The sequence below is a fragment of the Amblyomma maculatum genome, chromosome 1, assembly GCF_055883805.1.
Source record: "Amblyomma maculatum isolate TAMU_Amacu chromosome 1, ASM5588380v1, whole genome shotgun sequence".
Classification (NCBI taxonomy): domain Eukaryota; kingdom Metazoa; phylum Arthropoda; class Arachnida; order Ixodida; family Ixodidae; genus Amblyomma; species Amblyomma maculatum.
The window spans coordinates 459,687,520-459,705,625 of record NC_139344.1 but is presented as its reverse complement, the minus strand read 5'-3'; the positions used below and the strand labels follow the sequence as shown (position 1 = coordinate 459,705,625).

Here is an 18,106-nt window from a genome sequence, read left to right as displayed (position 1 = left end):
AAGCTATGCATGGATCCGAGAAATATTAATGCGTGCAGAACGAGAGAGCATTACGAGACGCCGCGGAGGGAAGACATAGGAGCAGAGTTACCAGCGCGAAAGTTTTCAGCAGTCTAGACGCAAAAGCTGGCTTCCATCAAAACTCTCTAGACTACAAGCCTTCGCTCATTTGTACTTTCGCAACACCATTTGGAAGGTACCGTTTCCTAAGGCTACCATTTGGCATCTCTTCCGCGTCTGAAGTCTTTCAGAAGATATTGAGCGAAATCTTCGAGCCTCTGCCGGGTGTGCACGTTTACGTGGATGACATTTTGGTATGGGGAGCATCAAGGGAGGAGCACGATCAACGTTTAAAATCTGTATTTGAATCATCGAGGCGGGCCGGCCTTGCAATAAATGCAGAGAAGTGCCAGGTTGGAGTAGAGGAAATGGAATTTTTAGGCGACATAGTTTCGAAAAAAGGTATAACGCCTAACCAAGCACCCGTCAAATCCATAACTGAAATACCTGTTGCATCAGATAAGAAGAGAGTACATCGTCTACTCGGCGTGGCAAATTATTTTTCGAAATATATTTCTTCTCTGGCACTAAAGACTCCGCAGTTGCGCAGTTTGATTAAGCATGAAGCAGCTTTTGAATGGACTCCCAACCACGCCCAAGAATGGCAAGAAATCTCCAAATGCCTGAGCGAGGAGCCACTGCTTGCAATCTTCGACCCTAGCAAAAAAACAAAAGTGGCGTCAGACGCGTCACAGAATGGTTTGGCCTCGGCCCTACTGCAGCTTCATGGCGATAACTTGCGGCCCGTAGCGTACGTGTCACGAACGCTCACTTCAGTTGAGAAACGTTACTCGCAAATCAAAAAAGAAGCCTTGGCAGTGGTGTTCGGCTGTCGGAAATTTCACTACTTCATCTATGTCTGACGTATAATTTTAGAGACCGACCAGTGACTCCTGCTTGCAATCGCTGAAAATTCAATTGGAGACATGCCACCGAGGCTTCAAAGGTTCTTTCTGCGATTGCTGAAATACGATTTCACTATGCAATATGTTCCAGGAAAGCGGCTCCTTCTGCCCGACATGCTGTCACGGGCCGCAGCAGCCACTACAGACGATGACGCAGCAGGTGAAGGTGACATTGAAATCCATGCTGTGAGTACGGTGAATGCTTTCGTGAGCGGCTTGTGGACGCCACTAATAAGGACCCGTATCTTTGCGCACTAAAAGAAAGTATTTATGCTGGAACACGCATACAAGGAGAGCTGAAACCTTTCGCCAGCGCACTTTCTGTAGTGAAATGTATCGCGCTAAAAGGCAGCAAAGTGATAGTGCCAGCGACCATGCGGAGAGAGATGCTGGAATGCATTCATGAAGGTCACATGGGCATCAATAAATGTAAAGCGAGGGCACGAAGATTTGTGTTCTGGCCTGGCTTGAGTGCACACATCACTGCTATGACTCAAAAATGCGCTGTGTGCAGACGTCACGCGTACAGCGAACCTGCGGAACCACTGCTTATGAGGCCGGTACTAGTCTATCCGTGGTATAGGGTTGGCGTCGACATATTCCAGTACGGGGGAAATCTTATCTGCCTGTGTACGATGCTCTCTCAAACTTTCCAGAAGTCGAGGAGCTCAACTACACGTCGTCGGCGTCAGTCATAACGAAACTGGGGGCCATATTTGCAAGATAAAGAATCCCGATGGAAGTGTGCACCGACAATGGGCCCCAGTTCGCCAGTCGAGACTTCCGCCTTTTCGCAAGCAAGTACAACTTCCGTCGTGTGACATCTAGTCCGGACTTTTCCCGTTCCAACGGCTTAGCGGAGAAGGGAGTACAGATAATCAAACGGATTTTGAAGAAAACAAAGGAAGCGTGTGATGATTTTTCTCTTGGCCTCCTTAGTTAGAGGTCGACTCTACTAGAAGATGGACGGTCTCCGGGAGATCTGTTACAAGGAAGACGGCTGAGGTCGATGTTGCCCGATTTCAAAGACCAAACCAAGACGGTAGTACAGAAGCATGTTCAGACTGATAGTTCACGAGGCCCACATCCACCCCTTGTAAAGGGCCAAACTGTCAGATTCAAAAAGAAAATATGGTCGCACAAAGCGAAAGTTATCGCCACAACGCACCCAAGGTCGTACAAGATCTTAACCGAAAGAAACAAGGTCATTAGGCGGAACCGGCAACATCTGCTTCCCACAAGCGAGCCTTTCAATCCGGAGGCGCTTGACTACGATCTCGTGGAAGAAGCTGATCACCGGGCCATACCGCCTGCAGCAGTTCCTGAAACTTAGAGCACCACTCTTCCGGCTACAATACAAGCGCACACTCCTCCCCCGAGACGATCCAGTGGGCAGAGACGACCTCCCCAGCGCCTCCAGTACGACAGTAACTTTAATCAAGTCACCTGAAGTAAAGTTTTTTTAATTTTTTTTTCAGAAAAAAAAGATGTATCGCGTTACGATAAGACGTGGGCCAGCCTAAGCTGCGTCACTCGTGCCACTCGGCACAGGGCGCGCCTCTTATTGTCTTATTGCCCTCGCCAATCGGGCTGGCCGAGGCCTATTTAACAGAGCACGGAATAAAGGCTGGTCATTCGCCTTCCTAATGTCTGCCTGCCACTTCAGCGTTCACGGAACCTTACAGACAATATTCTTCAAAGCAAACCCCTCACTGTTTCGAAGACAATCAATCCGCGTTCTCAAAGCGGTGGTTCATTCACCATCGCAAACGAATCCTGTTCTGATTCTCAGGCTTTCCTGGAAGCGTTAGGTGGATACCGTACATATGTTTTTTGTATTGATAATTACACTCAACCTTCCTAAGCCCCTAATGTTTCAACAGCAGTGTTGTTATATATTTAAATATTGTTGTGGAATTCCCAACCTCTTTCCACAAAAAGTACTGACCCGGATAGTATTGCTAACATGCTTTCGCAAAGTTATTCCCAATGGTGTATACGATGTTTAACAATAATATGTGAGATATCACTCGACTCCTGAACCTTCCGTCGAGATTGCAAGGTCGCTAATATTGTTCCTGTCCACTAATAAGGCCACACGTAATATCCAACTACAGGTCAATTTCACTGATATCAAAGTGCTGGAAACTTCTGGAATATATTATTCAGAATCACAGTTATACAGCACTTGGATAACAAAGATATTCTTTCAAAGCATCAGCGTGGTTTTCGTGCCGGAATTTCCACTCTTACTCAGTTGATTGAATTTACGTATGATATTGCGTCATTACCTAATAACTGTGAACAGGGCGACGTCATTTTCATTTCATATTTCAAAACGTTCAACAAAGTATGCCAAAATAAACTTCTCGCCAAACTCCGCGCATATCTCATAGGGCACCTGTGGCGATGAATTTATCCTATACATTACAAGTTACTTCTACCTGAGGACCCAGTTTGTTAGCTTCAGTCAAAAGCAGTCATCACCGGTTCACATTTCCTCGGTTGTACTTCAGGGCTCTGTTCTTGGGCCCCTTTTAATCATAATATATATTGGTTTGGTTTGTGGGGGTTTAACGCCCCAAAGCAACTCAGGCTATGAGAGACGCCGTAGTGGAGGACTCCGGAAATTTCGACCACCTGGAGTTCTTTAACGTGCACTGACACCGTACAGCACACGGACGCCTTGCTTTTCGCCTCCATCGAAAAGCTGCCGCCGAGGCCGGGATTCGATCCCGCGTCCTTGGGAACAGTAGTCGAGCGTCGTAACCACTGCGCCACCCCGGCGGGGTCATAATATATATTAATGACGTAAACCAAGCTGTTTCCAACAATCTTGTTAAGCTTCGCTGTACGCTGATAATTGTGTTTTGTATTCAACCATTTATAGTGATAATGATTAGGCTATACTAAACGTGTCTCCCTTGTTTTTATGACTTGAGCAGAACTTCGCATGTGCAGATTAAGTGCCCGAAAACAGTGACAATGACCCTACTAACCCATAGCAATCTTTACAATTCAATTATTGAAATGCAGAACAAACATTAGAAAGAGTCCACGAAATGATTCTTATATGGGTAGTATTCTTTCTTGACCCAAAATGGCATATGCATGTTGACACTGCATGCGCACAATGATTGCAACGGATAGTCTACATGAGAAGTAATGCAGGCTAACAGCATATAGATCCCTCATTATGCTCCTGCTAGAATAGGCGTCAGTCGTATGGTTACCTCATTTTGTGTACGACAAAGATAAACATGAGTCGGTACAAAGAAAGGCTATCAGGTTCATACTTAACCGGTATGATAGCCACTTTTCTCCTTTAAATCATCACGAGGTGTTATTGTAAAATCCATCGAGCATCGACGAAACTATGGCCGTCTTATGCTACACAAATTTTTGCATAACTTCATTTCTTTAACTGGCCCAATTTGATTTCATAGTTGTTCTGCAGGCGTGACCTGCCGCACCAATTGTATGACCATCATGCCATTCAGGTCATTCATTGATTGCCCTGTATTGTTTTTTTGGCAACGAGCTGATATTTTCAACGAACTTGACGGTTTGAGGCGAGAACTGCCACCTGGTCAGTACTCTGCAATGTCTCAAAAGTTGCGGCTGTAATATCTGTAATTAATAATAAATGAATTATTAAGCGGTATACACTGAAGGTTGTCCAAGGATACGCGCCGACAAGTAGTCATGATGACCAGGCAGCCGAATGCTTCACTGAAGGTGTAGAATAGGAAAAGGAGAAAGTGAAAACTGTGTACTGTACTGATGGGCGACTTAAATGCCAAGGTAGGGAAGCATCAATGGACAAGAAGTGGAAGCTGTGACAGATTTTCTCTTCTTGGGCTCCAAGATTACCTCGGAAGGAGACTGCAGCCATGAAATTAGGAGAAGCCTGCTTCTGGGAAAGAGAGCAATGGTTAGCCTTGACCGCCTAGTAAAGAGCAGAGACATTAGTCTGCCAACCAAGATCCGTATAACTCGTGCTATGGTCTTTCCAGTTGTGACGTATGGATGCTAGAGTTGGACTGTGGAAAAGGCTGACCGCCGAAGAATTGACGCGTTTGAATTGTGGTGCTGGCGAAGACTCTTGAGAGTTCCTTTGACTGCCAGAAGATCAAATCAGTCGATATTGTCGACCATAAACCCTGACTACTAATTGGAGGGTCAAATTCTAAAGTTAAAGCTCAGCTACTTTGCTCACCTGATGAGAAGAAAGGAGTCGCTGGAGAAAGATTTGATGTTGGGAAAGGTTGAGGGTCGCCGGAGAAGGTGTAGGCAGCGAACGCGATGGTTAGATGGCACCTTCGAGGCACTGCAGATGAAGTTATGTGATGTTAGAAAGATAGTGAGAGACCGGAATGCGTGGCGTGACATGGTCCATAGGGTCACGAAGAGTCGGACACGACTGAACGACTGAACTGAACTGAGAGAAGAAACAAGCTGGCAGTGGGAAAATACGGCATTGGGTTAAGGAATAGAAGAGTGGGCGTATTATTTGAGTTGACCGAGTGCAAATATTTACCAATTATGAATACCTTCTTCAGCAAAAGGAATAACCGGAAGTGAAGATTGAAAACCCTGAACGGTGAGATTAAGAATGAAGTTGACTTGATACTCCGTTCCATCTCTGGAATCGTGCAGGAGTTAGAAGTAAGCGGAAAAGTTTGATGCAATGACCACTAAACGTTAAGGGGTGGAATTAATCTGGATTTGAAGGGAGAACGCAGCAGTTTATTGAGGAAAAGTCCGTCAAAGCATTAAGGCTAAGAGAATTGCAGAATTCAGGCTCTCACCCGAGAATAGATAATCAGTGCTAGCCTAAAAATAAATTAACAATAATTTCAGAAAACTTCTTACTGAGTGCGCGGCAGAAGTAGGCGGTAGAATTGTTAGAGAGGATAACAATAAATATCTAAGAAGAAGAAATATTTCAATCACGAAAACGGCAAAGTATGAACTCTTTCAACCCAACAAACCGGTTAAAACTACCAAAGATATCAAATTAACAGGCGCATGGCGGTCGACATAAATATCTGTATTATGGAGAAAATCAAGCATGCTCTAAAGAAACCTGAAAGCGGTAAAGAGTCAATTAAAACATTGGCAAAGTCAAATGTATGCACTGAGGGATGTTACGATTCTGGTTCATCTCCGGGTATTAAGGCTCCGAGTCCACAAGTGGAGGTGAAAGAAAGTTGAATTTATACAATATTTATAATCGAGGTACAAGGCACAACAATATCTGCATGAGGCGTAGTCTCCCGGGCTGTCGATGTGCGAAGAAAGTCGTGAGTAGCCAGTAACGTTCGGCCGCCGTGCCGATATGGTTGTGTTTTGCAACATGATTTTAAATGTTTTATACATTTACCATTTGTTCACCTCATCACGACGACTCGGAGCCTTGATACCCGAGCACGGCTCCGAGTTTCAAAAATGAGGTGAACGAAATACGAGTTTATAAAACTTGTACCATTATGTTAAAAGGCCCAATATCGGCCAGGGGGCGCAAAGTTATTAGCCACTCGATGCTGTCTTCGCACAGCGACGGCCAGGGAGACTCCGCCACGTCTGCTCCAGGCGAGCATCCCTGCACGCGATGACGCTCACGATGGTCTTCCTGGTCGCTGCTGTGCGAAGACAGTTGCGAGTTGCAAGTAAATATCGGCTCCCACGCCGATATTGTTGTGCCTTATCTCGTGATTGTAAACGTTGTATAGATTCAAATGTTCACCCCATGTTGTAGAGCAGCCTTAATATAGAGAAACGGACTAGAACGGTGACAGGGAGAAGGCGGGTTGTCATTGCTAACGTGGCCAGGATAACAAAGGTAGCTGAAGAGATCTATACGGACCTCAAAATATCCAGGACAAAAATGAAATTGGCAGCGGTAAGGAGCAATCAGACGTTCCCCAGTAGAAGGACGAGGTTAAGACAGCCTTAGAAGCTATGAAAACGATGAAAGCGGCTGCGGAGGATCAGGTAACTACAGATTTGTTTAAGAATGGAGCGGATATAGTGCTATAGAAACTGGCCACTCTGTGTATGTAATGCCTGATTACATCGGAGCTACTAGAATAATAGAAGAGTGCTTATTATTCAGTGAAAAGCGACCGCTAGAGACTTGAAGAAACAGACCAATCAGAGTACTATCCGTTACTTACAAGGTATTTACAAAGGTACGCGCTATTATGACGAGAAGAAGCTTAGATTTTAATCAAGCAATGGATCAAGCAGGATTTCGGAGATGGCACGCTACTATTGAATATATTGTGAAAGAAGGCTAGGTTGAGACGGCAAGGTCGTGACGGCAAGCCCAGCGATGCCTTGTCTAGCGTCTTAATCCGATGACAAAACCTAGGCGCGTGCCGGAGCCGGCGCCGCGGGACAATGATGATGGTATGTACAAATGAAAAAGGAAGATCAAGGCATGTACAAATTAAAGAACATCCACGGAAGGCTTACACAATCTGCCCGGGGGGTCGGAAGCGGCCAGCCTGGTCGCTCCTAACAGATGCATCGCGGCGCACAAATGGTTTCAAGCGAGATACATGAACAATTTCAGCTCCACGGTGGCGTCGATCGGCTGGGGGATCAACAGGCGTCACTTTGTAGTTCACTGGGAAGTTTGGCTGATGACCTCATAGGAACCTACATAGCGGTGGTGGAATTTGTCACTAAGGCGAGGGGTGCGCAATGGTGTATAAAGCAGTACTTTGTCACCATGACGAAAAAGACCAAGCCATGTGTAGAATCATAGCGATTCCTGCGGTCTTCCTGGCACGCTGCTCTGTTGATGCGGGCTAGATGACGGCATCTGGCCACACGAGATAATAAATGGTTAGGTACTGATGTGGGGTAGTCGGGTGTAGAGAAGAAGGAAGTGTCGAGAATTGTAGTGGCAGGACGGCCATAAACAAGGAAAAATGGAGAGTAACCGGTAGTTCGCTGTACTGCTGTATTATAGGCGAATGTGACGAATAGAAGAATAGTGTCCCAATTTCAATAATCTGGTGTGATGTACATGGATATCATATACGACAAGGTGCGATGAAATCGCTCAGTCAGACTGTTAGTCTGGGGATGGTAGCTTGAGGTAGTCTTTTGAAGGGTGGATGACGCGTGAAGAAGTTCGGCAATGACATTCGATAAGAAGGCTGTACCGCGGTCACTTAGGAGCACCCGAAGAGCGCCTGGACGAATGCAGAAAACGGAATACAATTGATCGCAGAAAGAAATTTGCTGCTTCTTCAGTGGAACCAGTCGGTACAGGTGCAGTCTCAGCGTAGCGTGTGAGGTGGTCGACAGCGGTTATATTCCAATGGTTAACCCCATCGGAGAGAGGTAGGGGACCATATAAGTCGATGCTGACTACGTCGAATGGCGCGGCGGGACAAGGAAGAGGTTGTAGAAGGCCAGCGGGTGAAGAAGTCAGCCGTTTGCGACGGTGGCACAGAGGACAGGATGCGACGTATTTGGCAACGGTGGAAGATAATCCAGGCCAAAAGAATCGTTTTCTCACGTGGTGGTAGGTTTTGTCAAAACCAAGGTGCAGTAGCGTCATCGTGGAGAGCCGCCAGTATACGTGGGCGAAGCACACGTGGCCGGAATGGCATCCAGGGAGTTCCATCAGGGCAATACACGTAGCGGAGTAGGATGCCATCTTCCAGCTTGAAATTGCGAAGCTGTCGGCGAAGCCTAGCATTGGGTGGGTTCGAAGCGCCGATAAGGCGGTCGATGATAGGACGGCAGTAGGCATCGGCAAATTGCTGTGAGCGGAGAGCATGCTTGTTCAGAGAGTCGTCAAAACAAACTGTTGTGATATACTTCATGATTAAACAGCGCGAAAAAACACGGACAGAGACAGAAAACACGTACACAACTTTTTTCGCGCAGTTTAATCATCAACTACAAGCACCAACTACCCCGCCAGAAAACCCTTCTTGTGATATACGTCGGGCAAAGAGATGGTCGGCTCTGGTCAGAGGTGGAAATGCATTGAGAACAAAAACAGCAAGCTTATTCCGAAAGCGGACAGCGGGAAAGAGTGTCTGCATCTTGGTGTTGGCGACCAGATTTATAAGTGACGTCGAAGTGGTATTCTTGTAGGCGTAGAATCCAGCGGCCAAGTCGGCCTGTCAAATGTTTGAGTGAAGACAACCAGCAAAGAGCATGGTGGTCAGTCACAACTGTGAAGTGCCAACCGTATAGGTAAGGGTGAAATGTCTGGACAGCCCAGACGACGGCAAAACACTCCTGCTCGGTAATGGTGTAGTTTTTCTCAGCTGGAGTCAGAGTCCGACTGCCAAAGGCAATCACTTTCTTACGCGATGTTGCATCACGCTACACAAGTACAGCGCCAAGACTCTGACCACTGGCATCGGTGTGCAGGATAGTTGGAGCGCTGTCACTGAAGTGGACAAGAAGAGGATCTTATGTGAGGGCGTGCTTTAGGTCATAAAAGCAGTTTAGCGCTGTTCAGTCCACAAGAAAGGGCTGCGTGCTTTAAGTAGCTCACGAAGTGGTGCAGCAAAAGTTGCAAAATGCCTTATGAAACGGCGGAAATATGACGCCAGGCCGAGGAAACTGCGCAAATCTGTAGTCCTTTGTGGACGAGCAAAGTTCAAGACCGCGATAATTTTTTCAGGATCTGGACGAATGCAGTCATGGCTGAGCAGATGTCCCAATTATCTAATTTTCTTCTGTGCAAAGTGGCACTTCTTGGTGTTCAGCTGAAGGCCTGCCGAAGCGATACAGGTGAAGACTTCATTCAGGTGCGTGAGATGGTCATTAAAAGTTGCTGAAAAGATAATAATGTCGTCCAAGTAACACAAACAGCTTGGATCTCCTCGCGGATGATTGCTCGAATCATTCAGTTCAGTTCAGGCGTTCAGTCGTGTCCGACTCTTCGTGACCCTACTGACCATGTCACGCCACGCTTTCCGGTCTCTCACTATCTTCCTAACATCACATAACTTCATCTGCAGTGCCTCGAGGATGCCATCTAACCATCGCGTTCGCTGCCTTTCCCTTCTCCGGCGACCCTCAACCTTTCCCAACATCAAATCTTTCTCCAGCGACTCCTCTCTTCTCATCAGATGACCAAAGTAGCTGAGCTTTAACTTTAAAATTTGACCCTCCAATGAGCAGCAGTCGAATCTTTACCCGCATATAAAGATAAGCAGAGGTCGGACCAGTTGCGAAAACGGGCTGTAATCGAGAGGACTGCAGGTGGTCGAGGCGTTGGCAGGTCATAATTTAATCAGCACTTGAAGGATTCTGGGCAACTAAGGTGTGCTAAGCCATAGAATTGATCCCTTTTAAGACGTGGTGCACACGTTCAGGTTGCGTCATGGTGGGACTAATGCGCCGGCAACGTGCTAGCACGGCCTCTATGTATGACGCATAGGACTCATCTGGACCTTTAAGGCGGGAAGCGAGCTTGCTTCTTGCGATCTCTGTCCGAACAGCCGGGTCGGTGAAGTAGTGTCGGAGCTGCTACTTGAAGGTGGCCAAGTTTGTGGTGTGGGGCTCGCGGTTGATAAACCAAGTTCTTGCGACCTCAATAAGGTAGGAGGAAACGTTCAGGAATTTTAAAGCATCATCCCACCGGTTGTAGCCACTGCATCGCTCATAAGTGTCGAGCCAGTCATCGATGTCTTCGTCGCGACAACGAGCGAACAGCGGCGGGTCGTGTTGTCGTGTGGGGACCATCGGTGCAGCCGAGGTGGAGGGTCCGGCCGGGTCGGGATTGCTCACAAGTATGGAAAACTTGGCGAGTTGAATTGGATTCATCCTAAAACAGCGCGAAAACACAAGACTAAAAGGAACAGGAGACGACACAAGCGCTTTCTAAAAACTGAATTTTTTATTTATATTATTTATTTATTAATTATTATATCTTCTTCAGTCACCCTGATCGCATATGCAGAGAGCTGATCGAGGCGTTTCTGATAAATAAAGAGTTTGACGTATGAGTAGCTACATCTTACGTTAATCTTGAAGAAAAAGAGATTCACGCTCTCGGTGAATATTTAGCGATGAGGTGTTAGCGGGTGTTTGTCATGTAGCGGGTTGATAGAATACTCATTTTGCGCACGCGCACTGTTTCTAAAAGGGCACCGCGGTGGTTTTCACGTGTCTCGTCTTGATTTTATCTGGGTTGGTTCCTATGTAACTACAGCTTTCTATAAATACAAAATTCAGTTGTTAGAAAGCGCTTGTGCCGTCTCCTGTTCCTTTTAGTCTTGTGTTTTCGCGCTGCTTCAAGATGAATCGGGATTGCTCTCGGTGGACATGACTATGGTGGCAGAGCCTAAATGGCGACTGGAACATAGCTCTAGCGAGCGGCAGGGCCCAAGGCAGCAAGGGGATCGAATTTCACCTCCACCACTTGTGAAAGAAGGCAAGGTTGAGACGGCAAGGTCGTGATGGCAAGCGCAGCGATGCCTTGTCAAGCGTTTTAATCCGATGACAAAACCCAGGCGCGTGCCTGAGCCGGCGTCGCGGGACGATGACGATGGTATGTACAAAAGAAAGAGGATCATGGCATGTACAAATTAAAGAACATTCACGAAGGCTCACAATATCCACACTATCAACTAGGTAGTAGCATTGTTCTCAGAATATAGTTACGTAGTGCTAACACGCCCGGTAGCCACAAATGAAGGCCCCCCCGGTGTTCGCAACTTTATTATTGTCTTTATTGGGCTGCCTTGCGCCCGCAAAACACCTAAGAGTATCGGCGGCGACGGTACTAAACGTGCTCGTCGGTCATCGAACCAAGACTCATCAGCACTCAATTTAGATGAGGCTCAGAAAGATCTAGATAAAATAGCGAACGGACAATAGCATAACCTAAAATATTGTAGAAATACAAGCGCATGGCATGAATCCTTCGGGACAAATCTCGAATAATCTGCCGCGACAAAGCAAAAGATAAAGCCGCATCTCGCGACAACGAACATGACCAAGTAAATACAGAACTGATTCGTGCCCTAGAAACAAAGTGATAAGGCCGCTTGCTGGTAGCTGCCGAAACAGAGCAAATAAAGTTTAAAGTGTTCGCGGCATTACTCCCCCCTTAAAAAACATCGATTCGATGTTCCAAAATAAACACGCGTGCGTTTACATAAACATTAGGAATCAAGCATGAAGAGCCCTTTAGCGCACGCAATATGACTTAGGGCGTACAACATGGACAATTTCTGGGTGCGCGCTTCGTCGCTGAGATGCTGTCGCGCCGTCAGGAATGACCTCATAGCGCAATTGGCCTACTCAGTGAAGCACCTTGTACGGGCCGAAGTATCTTCGTAAAAGCTTTCCACTGAGTCTGCGAATACGAATCGGTGTCCAAATATACTTGATCTCCCGGCTTGCACTCTGCGTGACGTCGTCGTAAGTTGCATGGAAGAGTGTCGGTGCGCTGCTGGTCTTTATTGCTCAGCCGTGCGAGTCGTCCAGCATCCTCTTCACGCGGCAGGTACGCGGCGACGTCGAGGTTTTCTGCCACGTCCAGCAGCATCGCGTCCAGCGCTGTCGTGAGCTCCCTGCCGTACACAAGCTTGAATGAGGTCGCTCCGTTCCTGGATTACCCGTTTGTGAGGTTCTTTCTTTAGAATCTATGGGCCACCTTGCTGCGTGGCTTATTCAATGATACATATCGAAATATATGACCAGACCGATCACTTTAGCAACGGATAATTTTATCTGCGCACATGGACGGGACTAGAGTATGACGAAGACTAAACAGACATTTGACAAGAGTCATCAGTTCGTTGGGTAGGTAGGGAAGTGAAGTCGGTGTAGATGCTCCGGTTGGCCAAGCCTTAGAGCGTCGCTGACATAGGGCCTTGGCAGGCTTAGCGAAAGGCTAGACCACCGGATGGGGCCCAATGGAAGCATGAGGCCTCGGGTTGCCGTACCACGGTTGATATGTCAGGTCTCCCCGACGTGCCTGGGTCCAGCACGGCGCCCAACGCTCGTGCCACTGAAAAGCTGCCGTTACAGCAGCGGCGATGAGATGAATCTAGCTGTGGTACTGCCGGGTCCGATCACCTGAGAGAACAGGAAGAACAGTACAGGATATGGCCGGCAGGCCCCAGGTCTGGATCCTCGGGTCAGGCTTGGCAGAACCCGCACCGCTCCGAGCTCCGTGGACAACAGATCGGCTCCGCTGTTCACCTGTTCTTCTCTCCATGTGCCTCGTACTTCTCGAGCCACCCTCCACGTTCTCGTTTTCTTTCTTTCTTTCTCCATACGTGGTTTTTCTTCTTCGTCTTTTCTCAATTTATCTCACACCGATTCTTCACACCGGTATACCCGCAGATCACGCATGGCAAGATAGCATTCGGCGTGGACGTACATGGCGAGCATGTCCGCTATTGTTTTATTGAAACATTCTGTGAGTGCGTTCGTCTGCGGGTGGTAGGTGGCTTGTGTGGCTTTACTTCAGGATGGCTCGAGTGAGCTCCGCTGCAAATGCTGTTTCCTGTCCGTGATGACCATTTCAGGAGCGCCATGTCGCAGGAGAGTTTGCTCGACGAAAACATAGCAGCTTCTTCTGCGGTGCCGTTGGGCAGTGCTTTCGCTTCGTCGTAGCGCGTCATGTAATCGGTTGCCACGTTGATCCATTAGCTCTGCGGTGATGCAGTTGGAAAGGGGCCGTTGAGGTCCATCCCAATTTATTGAAATGGCTTAATCGGGGGCAGTAGTAGGTTCAGTAGACCAGCTAGCCTGACTGGGGGCGTTTTGCGTCGCTGACATTCACTGCAAGTTTTCACATAATGAGCAACGTCGGCAGGTAACCGTGGCCAGTAATATGTCTCTTGTATCCCGTGCAACGTGCGTGATAACCTGAGATGGCCCGCTGTCGGCTCATCATGCAGCGTCTGCAGAATCTCCTGTCTGAGGTTTTCGAGCAAAACAAGAAACTGCGCGGTTCTGTTTGCTGCGAAGTTCTTCACGATGACGTTATTGTTTAATATGAATGACGACAACTGCTACCTTAATACTACAGGATGGGAAGTGAGCTTTCCTTCACGGTAATCAGCTAAGGTCAACTCATGGTTCGAGCACTATTGCTGCGCAAACGTGTTGGGGCTTACCGGTCCCAAGAAGGTGTCTTCGTTAGGCGCCGCTACAACGAGGGCACATGACAGTCTGCATTGAAATGCGTGCGGCCGCACTTGTAGTCCAACTGTGATATCAAATTTTTGAAGACGCAGGCTCTATTCCGCAAGGAAGCCGGAGGGACGTTTTTAAGTTGGCGAGCCAGCCCAAAGCATGGTGGTCGCTCACAACCATGAATGGTCATGCGTACAAACAGCAGCAAAATTTTGATGTGGCCCAAATGATGACATGGCATTCTTTCTCGGCTGTCGGATAGCTGGCTTCAGCTTTCGACAGGAAATGGGTACCGCATGCAATAACGTTTTCCTGACTGTCAGGTTTGTGAAAAAGAACGGCGCCGAGGCCAACGCTGCTTGCGTGGGTATGCATCTCTGTCTCCGCACTTTCATCGATGTGCCCTAGTGCAGGAGGGCGCTGTAAGCGGCGCTTAAGTGTCTTGAAAACAGTATCTTGTGGCGCTTCCAATTTAAAAGTTACGTCAGCCTTCTACGTATACGGTTCGGCGATGCGCGAAACATTCCTGACAAATCGCCTATAGCAAGCGCACGCCCAAGAACCTTGCGTGAAGCTTTCTTGTCGACTAGCGGTGGAAGCTGTGGTCGCAGCGGTTTTCTCTCGATGAGGGCGATCGCCATCTTTGCTAACGATGTGGGCCAGGCACAACAGCTCTCCATAAGCGAAGTGGCATTCCTCTGCTTTCAGCGTCCGCCCTGACGGCTTGATTACGTCGAGCACAGTGCGAAGCTTTTGCAAGTGTTCTTCAATAGCGAAGAAAAGAGAACCACGTCATCGAAGTACACAACACAAATATGCCCCTTAAGCTAGCTAGTACGGTATTCAGTACTCGCGGAAATGTCGCCGGTGTGGAGCAGAGGCCGAATGGCGTTACCTTGAACTCGAAGAAGCCGTCTGGTGCGATGAAAGCGGCCTTCTTGTGATCTCTTTCGCAGACCTCAACTTGATAGTAGCCGCTCTTGAAGTCTTTCGATAAGGAGTACATTGCATTGCGGAACCGGTATAGTGTGTCGTCGATGCGACGAAAGGGTAAACACCATTTTTCGGTAAGCTGTTCAAGTGGCGTTAATCGACGCAGAAACGAGGTGCCCCATCTTTCTTCCTTACCAGAACGACTGGTCCCGCCAAAACGCTCTTTAATGGCTAGATAATGTCAGCACAAAGCAGTTCATCGAACTGCTCGCCGATTGTTTGGCGTTATCGTGGAGATACGCGGTGGTGAGTTTGGCGCAGAGGCCGTTATAATGCGATGCTTGACAAGGGGTCTTTGTTTCACCTTCGGTGATGATGGGGAGCACCCATTGTAGCTTCGGACAACACTGAGAATCTGGTCTTTCCTGCAATAGGGTAATTTTGTGTTGATGTCAAATGTAGGCTGAAGAAATTGGTCAAGTGCGTCTTCTAAGGTTAGTTGGGGAGGGCGAATAGATCTCGGGTGCCCGCTATTTCGTAGAGAAAAGCAATCGTCGTGCCCTTATTGAAGTGCCGGTAGTCTTCTGTGAAGTTCGTGACCAGTACCTGAGCTTGTGCATGACGAAAGGGACGATGCCTTTTGCAATACCAAGTGCTTTATCCAGGAGCAGCTGGGTGTTTATTTCAGCTACGCCTTTGGCGGCTTCGGTGTCCTCACTACCAATGCTTACTTTGACGTATGAACGTCTATCGCGGCCGTTTTGTAGCCATCGTGGAGAACAGCACAGCCCTCTGAAACACCGCGCGCCGCGGAGGATAAAAGGGACAAAAGTATTCCATCTCTTTCATAGATCGGTAACCCAAACGGGCTGCTCGATAACACCGCGTTTCTCTCTTCCCTCGCCGGGCGCAGGAACGCACCGCTAGGCGTCGCAGACTCGACGCTCATTGGTCGGGAAAGAACAAAGGACAAGATGCGCCGAGATCGGCGGGAACCGGCTACCGACGAAGGGAGACGACAGCAAGCCGCGACAACGGAAAGACGCAAGGTAAATATCTCTCTGCTTTACTTCCTTTGTTGTCGCCATCTTGCCCTTCAACTATCAAGATCCAATAAATATCTCGCCCTGGCCTAAGTACTGTTCTGTGTTGTGTCGTACTTCGCATTACCACTTTGAGGCCGTGAGAACGGCTGCCCGTGGTGTGCGAGCGCAGGAGCTCGAAGTTTGCGGCCTAGACCTCAGAAGAAGCTCGACGACCTAGTAAGAAGCACAACAATCTGCCATAAACAACTGCATATTCCCCCCCCCCCCTTTATAGTGCGTGGTTCTTCCCGATCACTACAGTTTAGAGCGACGTGTTGCGTCAAAGTCGCTGTAATAATAATATTAATAATAATCTGTTCATGTATGGTTTTGGGCGTCGAGAGCTTGATGAGCATGGATGAGGTCGATGATCACCCTATGTTCATTTAGAAAGTTGATACTCAATATCACGTCGCGGGAGCACTTCTGCAGGACAACAAACATGGTAGGATAAGTGCATCCATTCACTGTTACTCTTGCAGTGCAACGTTCCGACGGAGTAATACGGTAACCACCAGCTGTGTGAATCAGCAAGCGATTCCAAGTGGTTAATTTCCTGAGCTGGGAGGCGAAAGGTCCAGTGATGACTGAATAGTCAGCTCCGGTGTCTACTAGGGCGGTGACTATGCGACTGTCAACAGCATTTTCAACGTCGCTGGTTCGCGTCCTCGCATTGTACCTGAGCCTTGGTATCCGATCTCCGCTCCGTCGTTTACTAAGGTCATGGCCGGGGCACAGCATTGTTACTTCGCTGGGTGGCGGTGTTGGCTTGCACTCTGCTCGCGTTGTCGTCGTTGTTGTCGTCAGTAGCGGCGGCGTTACGTCAGAGACTGAGCGTGTGATTGTCCAGGTAGTCTTCATAGGGTGCGTCATCGTAAAAGCATTTCCGTCGTCTCTTGTCATCGGCGGCGAGAATCTTCGTTTTTTTTCGCTGTTGAGCAACCTCGCCTCCAAAGGTTGCTGCTTTTCTTCAGCCTTCTCTAAAGCTATTAGGCTATGAGCGCCTGAGTGACCAATGGTTTAAGAACTTTTACTTTTTCCTCTATATAGATAGTTGGTAGTTTGCTCTCGTATCCTGTCTTGTTTGTGTCTTCTTTCGCGAACCTATAAAATGTCCGAAGTACTACACCAATTACGCCGTCAAATCTTACTTGTTGCCTTCAGTTTCCCTTCGGGGACTAGGCGACAATACTTGGACGTAAGTGCGCCCTGGAGACGTAAATCCTGAGCGGTACGGCGACAGCGTGTGGGATGGGCTATTTGAAGACTTGCACTCTGCCCCACGCAGGTAGCCGTCGATTCTATGTGGTCGTTCGCCAGGATGGACCGTAGGGCGTCGATGGCGAAGACGCGCAGGCCGATACGTCTGTATGGGAATGGCGTAGGATGTTGACGGCCTCACGGCAGAATAAGCATAGCGGGCTGTTGCTCGCATTCCTCCAGGCGTCGCACTTCATGTGTCTTCAGTCTTTTGTAGGTTCGGAGGGCGGGAGCCAAGAGGCGGCGTTCGGGTACAGTTTGTTCGTATCGAGGAGGTTTCGTGGGCCACGTTGGGGTGCAGGACGGCGTGCTACAGCGGCGTAGTTAATTGCTTAGGGTTGCTGCATTGTATCCGTAAAGATAGCCTTATCAAGCGACTGACACTTCTTGACAGACGACTTCCGCAAGAGTCGCTAGTTGAGGTTGTTGGAATGATGGAAGCACCCAGCGCAATTCTTCCCGAATGACCTCGCGGATAAGATATCGCAGGCTGTCTGCGTTTGTAGGCGCTCCGTCGTAGGGGCTTCCATAGAACGCTTCAAGTGGTCAACTGTAATGGCGCGTGCAGGCCTCTGTAGTCCTCTCATTTTCGAACTCGGCTGCTGTTGTCACCGGATTCCTAGCAAGGCCTGCAAAGAGTAATTCTTTCACTTTTCTAATTAAAAGTTTCACTTTGTCCTCCGTCATGTTTGGGTTAGCGCTTCCTTTTCTCAATGTAAACTA

The 18,106-nt window shown here is 48.2% G+C and overlaps 1 pseudogene; it reads left to right on the top strand.

The window, feature by feature from the left end:
* The window catches only part of LOC146209767 (uncharacterized), a 39,634-nt pseudogene that overhangs the window by 17,368 nt on the left and 4,160 nt on the right, over positions 1–18,106 (top strand).